General features: G+C 39.3%; 1 protein-coding gene and 1 long non-coding RNA gene across 3 annotated transcripts in view; both read right to left on the bottom strand.

Moving 5' to 3' along the window:
- The window catches only part of LOC138976489 (transcription intermediary factor 1-beta-like), a 433,321-nt gene that overhangs the window by 351,696 nt on the left and 70,069 nt on the right, over positions 1–11,556 (bottom strand). The window lies entirely within an intron of this gene.
- On the bottom strand, positions 4,462–8,971 carry LOC138976449 (uncharacterized). Its single transcript, XR_011459004.1, has 2 exons — positions 8,645–8,971; positions 4,462–6,154 (listed from the first exon to the last, which is right to left on the bottom strand). It is a non-coding gene; the product is annotated as an uncharacterized lncRNA (long non-coding RNA).

Here is an 11,556-nt window from a genome sequence, read left to right as displayed (position 1 = left end):
AAGTGACCGTCGCTGAAAAAATAAAACGAATGAGTGCATCGATAATTACGCGGTAACACTACTTTCAGACCATTTAAAAGCTTTAAGTAAAGGTTCATAAGTTGCAAGAAAGTAATGAAGTCGAATAGAAATTAATTTAGTTGAAGCGCACAATTCTTTTGTTTTGCGTTTCAGGTCGGCAGAACGGGCGAAACGGGTTTGGGACCCATTTGGCTTACTCGATTCAGAATTGATTCCACGTTGTTTTTCTCGAACGTGTGTAATTAGGCTTATTGACAGAGAAGCAAATCTTAGGGAACAAATATGTAGGTTTAGATTTAACCATTTGCTCCCTATTTGAAATGTATCTACGTGATAAACTGTTTTGCGAGTGTGTTTGCATGGATGAACTTAAACTGGTATGGGTGAGAGGAAAACGCGACCGACACGTCTGTCACCGCCGATTGATTGCATTTTGAAGGAATATGACTGGATTACGGAAAAATATGTGGACTTACTGCAGAGCCAGGCAAAAGAGTAGACTTGCTCGCAAAACACGTGAAACAGCCGATGTTTGATAGCTGAAGGCGCACACCGGCAAAACACACTACCGACAGATTCTCAAAAGTCGTCTGCTAACGATGCAAGGGGAGGGTACTCGTGTTTTTGTTTTGGTTCGCTAGCATCTGGTTATCTTGTAAGTTGAATGTTCGTTTTTTTCGACCTGCATTGCTTTCATAATGAAAGAAACTTTTGCTTATTGCATCTCATACATCAGATCAGTTCTGAGATTCATTTTTGCGTGCAACTGATATGGTTTTCTGAGCCGTGCAATACGATTTTAGAACTTCATACAAATGTGTCACATTGTTCGGCGCGAGCGAGGTCAAAGGTCGGGAGGAAAGTAGTCCTTTGCCCAAATCGGAATCTGCACTATCATATATTTTTTGGAGTCCATGATGTATTTATTGAGCTATAAAAATACAACATATATACCCATACTGAAGTAACAGAGACAAAGAAGGGAGGTCATGGGATATAAATATGTTATATTCGGATTAAAAACAAGCTCTGAAAATTAAATATATAAAAATTATTATCAAAATTAAATTCTCCAAATCAATTTAAAAACACTTTCATCTTATTCCTTGTCGGTTCCTGATTCCAAAAACATATAGATATGATATGTTTGGATTAAAAACACGCTCAGAAAGTTAAAACGAAGAGAGGTACAGTAAAGCGTGCTATGAAGCACAGCGCAACCGCTACCGCGCCAAACAGGCTCGTCACTTTCACTGCCTTTTGCACTAGCGGCGGACTACGTTCAGTTTCATTCTGTGAGTTCCACAGCTTGACTAAATGTAGTAATTTCGCCTTACGCGACTTGTTGGTATTCGCGAAGGAAATAAACGTCAGTCAGTTGACTAAGTACATCCGCAGCTGTTTTAGCAATCAAAGTCTGACCAATACAAAACAAACTGGACAAACTTTGGCCGATTTTGGCGAATACTCTTCGGACATTTGGCCGATAGGGACATGAAAGTTTCGGCCAAAGTAACAAAATATCGGCGATGGCCGAAGGGCCGACCCAAACGACACCCCTGATTACAGTTTACAGCTTAAATCCCGGGTATTACATGAAGAGGTCACTCTCAGTTTACAGCTTAAATCCCAGGTATTACATGAAGAGGTCACTCTCAGTTTACAGCCTAAATCCCAGGTATTACATGAAGAGGTCACTCTCAGTTTACAGCCTAAATCCCAGGTATTACATGAAGAGGTCACCCACAGTTTACCGCCCAAAATCCCGGGTATTACATGAAGAGGTCACTCTCAGTTTACAGCCTAAATCCCAGGTATTACATGAAGAGGTCACTCTCAGTTTACAGCCTAAATCCCAGGTATTACATGAAGAGGTCACTCTCAGTTTACAGCCTAAATCCCAGGTATTACATGAAGAGGTCACTCTCAGTTTACAGCCTAAATCCCAGGTATTACATGAAGAGGTCACTCTCAGTTTACCGCTGAAATCCCAGATTTTGAATGAAGAGGTCACTCTCAGTTTACAGCTTAAACTCGAGCTCTTGCATAGTCATTTGAGTTTACAGCATAAACCCAAGGTATCAAGAGAGAAAGAAAAACACTCGAAGGAAAGTGATATTTTGAGGGTTTAGTCCCAAGCGCAGTATATCGACCAGTTTCTATCAAACTTTGGTAGTTACAATACTCACGTACACGACGTCGAATAGGACCAGTATATTTTCAGATATACATGCTTCTAGGTTCACAACAAACAATTCTGGAACCTCAGGAGAATCCTCACGGGTAGTATAGGCATAGCCAGCAGAGCTGTGTCAATTGTGTTCTTGTTCTTGTTTATGAAGAATATGACCAAGAACGTTCGGAATTGTGCATGCACAACCGTGCTAGCTTCGTATTCTGGATCTCGTTCGGTCGTCACATAAAACTGGTATTAAATTAATCAATACAAAGTTGAAGATAGAGTTTGCCCCCGGTAAGGATTTATGGATAACAGAGAGAGAAAACCCTGTACATAAACAAACAAAAGCTTTACAACACTATCTCACAGATGACATTAGTATTAATCCACAAAAAGTTGAAGAAGTGGTTTGCCCCCAGAAAGGATTTTCAGATAACAGAGAGAAAATGGCATGTACATAAACATTAAAAAGCTTTACACAACTTTATCACAGATGACATTAGTATTAATCTACAACAAGTCTAAGCTGTGGCTTGCCCCCTGTAAGGATTTAAGGATAACAGAGATAAAATCCCCTGTACTGAAGTAGATGCGCTTTAAAGTGTAACTAAACAGACATTTTGAAGTGTCAGCTTTACTGAATTCCTTTATGTTTTGTCCAAGTATAGACCTGTAGAAGCGATACTGGACGATTTTTCCAACGTTTACTGTGTTTTCTGATTTACTACGATTTTTTAAAAGTGTTGAACCCATTTCAGATTTACCTGATTATCTGTTCTTGATTTGATACTTCCAAAGAACAAGTGGTACTTTGAGTTCCGGTTTTATGTTTTAACCAATCAGAATTTGGTTCCTAAATAAAATCGTCTGCTGCCTGTCCCAGCAGAGTCGGCAACAAGCACTGCTTGCCACATGTGTGATGTTACCAACAGAAATAGCCATAAATTGGGCAAGGTAGCAATGTAAATGAATTGGATCTAACTAATGTGCTTGTACTGCATCTCTGGCCTTTGAATTCCTTCCAAATGTACTGGCTCAGCGTGAGAGGCAACATCCTGTCGAAGTCGTAAGCACGAGGCTGACTGGGAGATTATTATTCGAAGAGCATGCTGAAACGGATTGTAAGTACAATATTTTACATGTTCTCGACATTTCTGTTGATCTTTCCTTAACTTTAATTGTTTCCTTGATTTAAAACCCTGGGGCTTGTATTTTCAGTTGTGATACTAAGCACGTATCTTTACCACAGTATCTGATCACTTCACACTTGAATTTTGGAATGATGAAGTGGAATTATTTCTGGATCTAATTTATTCCTTGTTCCCCCCCTCTCGATTCCTTTTTTCGCCACATATATGTATTGTTGTGTAAGGGGGTAGATGCGTGTACTGGCTGATTTTTTTATTTTTTTACTTCGGTCAGATACAGATGATTGGAAAAAAACTTGTCAAGGATTTCAGAATTTAATAGATCTGTTCGAAGTTTTTACGGGATGGGTCCTGTTACAATACAGACTGAATGTGCGCAAGATGAACTTTTGATTAAACATACACACACAAATGAATCTCTTGATTTTGTTAATGTCCAGTTTCCACCACCACGTCTGTGGTATGTTTTTATACTGTTTGATTGAATTGACTGACGTGCATTCTCTCGCAAATGTGCGCGCGTGTGTGTTTGTCTGTGCCTCAGACTTATTAATCAAAGATGATGTTGCACATTGCAGATCTATGCGACAGGAGCAAGTGGACAAGACAGCTAGTGGCTACATTTGTCTGAGCGAAGATCCAACGGTAAGCTCTTTTAGCCGAAGACAGCGAGCCTGGGTGCATGCATGCAAGCTTCTATCATGTTCGTGTAAGTGCTGCAGGGCTATTAGACGACTTTTCATTATTCTTGATTTGGAGATCCATGCAGGGTATTAAAAAGTGCAGAATATACACGTTTGAACAAATACGATGTGTGTTTGCTCTGAAAAAAAGAAAAAACGCAACAAACAAACATTGTATTTGTTTAAAGTATCACAAATATTTATTACCTGTATCTGCATGTTTTGATAATGATGAAGGGTAAATTACTTTGACGTGTGCTTTTTTTTTAACCACACTGATAACGAATGATAGAAACACAGACACACTTAATAACATATCCACAAAAATTGTAACAATAAATGTAAGCTGAACAATGCCTGCAACACATTTCAGGCCTCAGAAGGAAGTAATTATGAGATTCAGACAGAGAGAGAAAGCCCAACACGAAACCAGTTGTGACATTTTTTATTTCATTATGTAATATTAAAAACACGACAACAACGTATTTCCTGTACTTAGTTTCGTGCAATTATGGATTGCAAAGTATGTCTAATTGAGTGGCATAAAGAGGCACAGTTGCATGAAAAACCAACTCGGATCTTGACTAGGATCAGGATTTTACATGGACACAACCTAGAATTTAACATCCTGGGGGGGGGGGGGGGGGGGGGGTACTGCGCCTTTCACATCAAGATGTAAAGATCTATTTTAAATAATACTTATTAGAAGGGAACAAAACAAACAAACTACAACAATCGTTCTGAGGGGAGAGAATTACCTCTTCCGAAGAAATTACCTCCCTTGCTTTTCTTGTCGTGACTTATGTAGAGTAAAGTGAATAGAAAGTGAATCAGTCAGTAACAAAAAAAACCCACAACATTTCTTAAGATCAATGAGGAGTCTTGAAGTATTTGTCAATGTTAATCTTGTATGCATAACAAACAATATATTACGGATTGATGATTAAAGAAAATCGTCTCTTCTACAGGGTTGACCCCCCTAAAAAGGACACCCACAACCATGCAAATTACTTCTGCATCTGTTGAACCAATTATTTTATATATGGTATTCATTAACTTCAGTTTATGTTCTGCCTTTCCAGTAAGTGGCAATTTTGTAAATTGAATGGTCTGACTTTTGTGCTATTTTAATTTTTTTCTCCAAATTCGGAGGTCGACTAAACAGAACGAGTTTTGACATTGAGCGGTAGCCATTTTTACCTAATTTAAACCCTTCAGGCTTTTACCTTTTTGATTATTTTGAATGTCTGAGTATGTAAAAACATCCCCTTCAACCCCCAGGCTATCGATGACCTGAAGAAAGCATGCAGTTACAGCTAGGTTCAGGGCAATCCTCAGACACGAAAGCGTTGGTGTCATTGGTGATGCAAAAGTTAGATAATTTAACCTACAAATTTGCCACTTTGTGAACTGCACATGCATAAAATCAAGTTTAAGTATGCTGAATATGAAGTTATCCAGTCAATTGGTGTAGAAGTTATAGCATTTCTGTCAGTTAACAGTATTTAAAATCTCAAAAGTAAAATCTGACATATTCGAAAGTTTTGCATAAACACCCAGACAATTTTTACGATATTCTCCTAAGCTTCTCCACTTCTCAGCCCTGTCTTGGAAATGAATTCGAATAAGGCAGTCAAAATAACTTAGTTTGGAGCACCCATCAATCAGAATAAGCATTAACTTTTGACACAGGAAATATCTTCTACCGAAAGCTCTCCTGGTTTTATTCTACATTTTTCCTGCATAATGGTAACAAATTTAATGATAAATCTAAACAACGAAGTGACTGTGGTAAGATGAACAAAGTTAAAAAACAAAGGATTACTGTAAATGGTTTACGAATCGAAATCTAAACAAGTTTTAATGATAAGTAAAATGATAAAAAAAATAAAATAAAAAAAGCTAACGTCCTCGCATTTGTCCAGAATTATTCCATGTTTAACATGGGAACAGAGGGATAATTGGTCTAAAGAATTTTTAAAAAGGAGGGTTAGGGTAACCCTAACCCTCTTTGGACTATCTGTATGCAATGCCCGCTATAGGTGAAAGACTTTTGTGGAAGCCATGGAAGAATGCATCGCTGTTGTGCTGGTTCAGCTTGAGGTCCTGTCCTAGCGAATATCCTGCACACACAAAAACACGACTTTTTAAGCCACTTATGTTGCATTCCGTGACATAGCTTTGTTAAAACCGTGTGCCTGATAATAATGACAGATTTTGTTGATATACATATTTTTTAAGACACCCCATATAATATTGTTTGACAATCTCTTTCAACATAGTTTACGAATCACCAATGTGTATACAAACGCAAATAACCCACAGGTCAATAAATTACTTTCCAGAGAGAGAGAGAGAGAGAGAGAGAGAGAGAGAGAGAGAGAGAGAGAGAGAGAGAGAGAGAGAGAGAGAGAGAGAGAGAGAGAGAGATTAAAACTAGAAAATGTGTGCTATATAAAACAAGGATAATCACTGTCAAATCTTTGCTTGTACCTGCATGGTGTTTAGCCTACTGCGCTATATACACAACCTGTTTTATTTCTTTTTTTTTTCTTTTTTTTTTGGGGGGGGGGGGGGGTGTTTTGTGATGAGGGATTTTTCAAAGCCTTTACTGCTTTAGTCATTGAATCCACCCGACTTCGATTTATTGTTCAGTGATGGGTAATTGTGTGACCAACTATGTAAGTTAGTGATTGTTCTGGCTTCATACAATGACACTGCATTAATTTTATAAGTGTATGTGTGTGTGTTTCAGGCAAAAGCTGATATTACAGTCCTAGTTGTATGCAGTACCTCTGCTTCTTCGTTCAGGAATCAAAGTATACAATCTAAACCGATTATTTTGTTCAATAATGTTCAGCTTACCATCCCGAAGAAGGCAGTAACGTGCCGAGATATTGATTATAGATATTAACGTACCTAACCTGGTTACTGGTGTGTTTTCTTTTTATTTCAATAATGTAAATGTGTGACAACTTGCAGGGTACTTGATGTTCAGAGCAATATTTCTGGAAAAAGACCTTTTATGGATCAAAGAAAACTTTTGTTGTGGTGCACAAGTCAATCAATTTGGTTGATAAATAATTTGTGCTGCATTTTCCCTGGTTCCAAAACGTAGTATGTATTACCACATGTCCTTACCTGTCATTGGCATCACATGATTCTCTGCAAGCAGTCTTTTGTGGAAATACGTCATTTAACACTTGCACTTATAGTAGGGCTGATGGGGTCTATGTCGACCAAAAGAGTGGGATTCTCTGTAGGTCGAGTTCCTGTAGGTGGATTCTCTGTATACCTAAGACTTTAAAATTGGCAATCTAGTATACAGGGAATCCCACAGGGTGCAGTTTTTCAATAAAACTTGCAAACCATACTCGAATTTCTAAGAAATATCAAAAAAAGATCGAAAAACATCAAATTCTAACGATGTCGCTAAGCATCACGTGACTTTCATTGATATTAGCAAAACGCTACAGGAACTACACCCTGTGGTATTCCCTGTATACAAGATTGCCAATTTTAAAGTCTTAGGTATACAGAGAATCCACCTACAGGAACTCGACCTACAGTGAATCCCATTCTTTTGGTCGACATAGACCCCATCAGCTATAGTAGGTGGCTGTGGAACGGTAGACATGCAACGACAACGAACAACAAAAGACAAAGTGTGGAGTACACTCATTTTTCTTAACATACGCTAAGTTTCTTTGATAATGCTCCAAGTGAAAATCAGGGGTTCCTAGGCCTGATATCACAATTAAACAGCTTCTTCTCAGAATCAGGAGGGAAAAACGAGATGTCGTGACAAGAACAGACAGCAGCAGCAGCAACAACAACATTGCTAAATCGTCGCTTTAACAAAATTTCATGTTTAGTATCGCAGACAAAGCACGGCTACTGATCCGACCAAAGCCACACTTCATGCACGATGGGCACATTGTTATGGCCAGCTTGTTAACGTGAGCATTGTGTATGTTTTACATAGAATTGAATGTGTTTGTCGTTGTGTCTGTCATCTATCCTTGTCGTTTGATTTAGAATAAAGCAAACTTATTACAATGACGATTTTCTTCGGTTTTTGATGAAGGATTGGCATCAAGACTTTTCCTAGTTTCCAACTCTGCCACCATACACTGGCCGTTCAGGTCTGCATGTCGACCACATGGTGTGTGATCAGATTTTTCGGACATGTTCACAATGCTTACATGACCACCAAATGGAAAATCAGTTGGTATTTGTTATGTTTTTGTGTAAGCACAATCTTCATTCAAGTAAACAGAAACAGTTTTGTTGCAAACAGAGCCTTCATAAGAAAAAATGCTTCTAAGTCAAAATACATACCCCCTTTTTCGTATTGCGTAAAATATACCCATAAATTCTGGACATCATATTTTTATTTTTTTTCACAACAATGAAACCAAACTTTGGCATATGTTTTAGCAATATATTCACAATAAAACCTATGAGTTTGAAGGCTGCATCTTGTTTTGTTTATTTTTGAGAATTTTTTTACAAACCCATGCAAATGGCCAGTTTCTGGGGAGAGACTGGGGAGATAATGGCCAGTATAGAAAGAGTTAATAAGTAAACTAATGTCAGAAGTAGGTATTTACCTTGTTTGCCTTCGCGTTCTTGATAGCCCGCTGCAGCATTTGTATCACTTCCCTTGACATTCAAAACGCCAATGTATTTCTGAAAGGAAAATAAAGATATTGACCTAAACATCACACAAGTGGTATATCATGCTAGGTTTTGTTTCCAGTGCCTGTTCTACGACCACATCCAATTGTAATTTAAATAAAGAAAAACTGTATCCATTTATTACTTCTCTATTTGTGTGTGTTTGTGTGTGTGCAGGGGCGGATCACATCATTTTTAATGGGGAGTTTCCAAATTTCTTTTAGGGACAATTTGACGACGCGAAGCGTTTAGTTGAAGACGCGAAGCGTTCAACCTCCTTGGGGGGGGGGGGGGGGGGGGGGGGGGTCCGACAAATGTTGATAAAAACAAGGAAAATGGATCAATCTGAGCCAAGAAACATCCCCTAATACACCTTCCAAAAAAGTAAATATATATATTAAGAAGAAAATTTGAATCACAAGGACAATTGATCGATCTGGCGCAACCTGAGCAAACTAATTAGCCAACTTCTTTCCAAAATCGTCACTTAGAATACAAAGGCCGGCTCCTAAGTGGTCCGGAAACCCCGGAACCCCCCTCCGGGTCCGCCCAGTGTGTGTGTGTGTGTGTGTGTGTGACCGATGACCTTCTCTAAATTCTAATCGTTGCGTTTACATGGTAATAAAGTTTTAATACTGGATATGCCCATGAAAAAATATCATTTCTTGTTCATGTCATTGTGTGTGTGTGGCCAGGATCGTGACTTCTGCTTGCCTCGACGTCTTCAGAAAAGACACAAAATGCCAGCAGGCCTATGTTCTTGGAGCACTCAGTATGCCGTCATCTGCAAACAAATAAATATTATTCAATTGTGTAAATAAAGAACAATCATTTTAATATTACAACAAAAAATTCATATAACTGTAGTCTTCACCAGAGACATCCAATACACTATCTTTAAATAAAACTGCCGTAAAAAATTGAAATACGATAAAACTTACCCCCACTCAGATCTATTTGGGATTATTCAAGTTTCAACCATGAAACGATGCCGGTTTGGACAGATCTGCTTGTTTGCCGCTGAAACTGAAACCAAAGGCGATCTTCAGAACTATTTCTAATCTTGTATTTGTGATTAATATAAAATACTGATCTTCCCAATAGAAGCTGATGTGTATACACATGACCAGGACAAGGTATTTTGTTACAGGGCATTTACGCAGACGTCGCAGTTCAAAATATCGTTTAGATCTGATTTTGTACAGCAGCCTGTGTGATTCAGAATCGTCTGCCCTTTTTCGGTTTAACATTTTATGGACGATTCCTATGAGACTGCTCAATCATAACTGATGACAAATTCAGAAACAGATGATGGTTTCAAGTAGGCTACAGTAATGATTCGTTAAAAATGTCAAGCCACTCGTCGATCATTCACACTCAAAGAACCCAAGCCAAATCTGCTCTGGTTCCGAGGAGCTTTCCAACTGAGACCCTAATTGGCTCACGTAAGTGTAGCCTATGCGATGATAAACTTTGTCTGTCTGTGCGTGCGTGTGTGTGTGTGTATGTGTGTATGTCTGTGGTAGAAACTTTAACATTTTTGGCTAAACACCGAAATACTCATTTCACCTGGTTAATTTTCAAGCACCATCTTCAAATTATTGAAGCAATGGTCAACATTGTGTCGGCATGTGTGTAGTTAAAGCGTGTATCCAAAGAAACCGGGTGGTGGGGGGTTTTGAAGGGGTACAAGCAGTTGACTGATTTGTGTCCTGTTTGGTATGTAGACCAGGTTAGGGGGTCAAGATCAGGTCAGGGGTCGCGCGAGGGATTGTGGTAGCCTACACAGATTCACTCAGTCTCACCTCTGCATTCGCCGAATCGGGGAACAAGAGTTTCACCGGGTTCGGTTTCTAAGCTCCAGAAAAATAGACTAAAGAAGATACCAAAGTGAGAGTTCCTACAGTTTGATCTGCACAGCGTTTTTTTCCAATCATCTGCGCGAGGCGCGAGGAAGAGCTGTTGAAAGCGGAGTATCGACGGCCGGCTGGCAGTCCCGGTAAGTACAGACAGATCTAGTGTTTTCCACTTGTGTCACCGGTATTTTATATTTTGTTTTATCAGTTTCAGCAGACACGGATGACACAGTGCTAGTAAAATTAGTAGATCTAAAATGCCTGTAATGATTGGATGTCTTCAAGTTGTTCTTGGCCCGTTAGATTTATGTGAATTTCAAGATCGGCAGCAGAGCCCCTGAACTGCCGTGTCGGTCTGACTAATTACCCCATGACCGTGCGTGCCCGGCGATCGCTCCCAACCACAATCGACAGCGCCCGACCTCAAAACTGACATTTTATTTACACGTAATATTTGTGGTGTTAGTATCTCCAAAATATTTTCTCACGTTTGACCAGTTTTTAAGTCAGAAAAGTGATCGATAAGGGTGTTATGGTGTATTTTGAACTGACAACAACAAAATATCATTACGTCGCGCAGTAAGCTTATGATTAGTCAAACCGGCACGGTTTTCTGGAATTGTGGGATAGCGTGCCTTTTACATCATATGGCTGCGGCGTACTAGACGAGTTCTGTTTCGCTCTTCGATTTTTGTGAGTACACGGTATTTGTTAGCATGTCAACCACTTGAAAAGTGTGTGTGTCTGGGGGGGGGGGGGGGGGAGGATTCTCAGTTAACTTCAGTGTCAGTGGAGTTCATTTAGTGGAGTTCCTGTGTTTTTTTCTAGATACAGAAGGGTGAAACCCGGCCTGTAGCCGTCACGGTAGGAACATTTGAGGGCGCCAAGCGTGTGCCTGCCGCCGAATTGCCTTAGGGTTAAGAATTTACTGAATTTCCCCTTCTAAAATTGCGGCTCGACAGGAAAATATTGTGATCCGTTCCGAACTT

This window comes from Littorina saxatilis, linkage group LG9 (assembly GCF_037325665.1).
Source record: "Littorina saxatilis isolate snail1 linkage group LG9, US_GU_Lsax_2.0, whole genome shotgun sequence".
NCBI lineage: Eukaryota > Metazoa > Mollusca > Gastropoda > Littorinimorpha > Littorinidae > Littorina > Littorina saxatilis.
The sequence above is the reverse complement of the archived record's forward strand: the minus strand, read 5'-3'. Positions and strand labels throughout refer to the sequence as shown.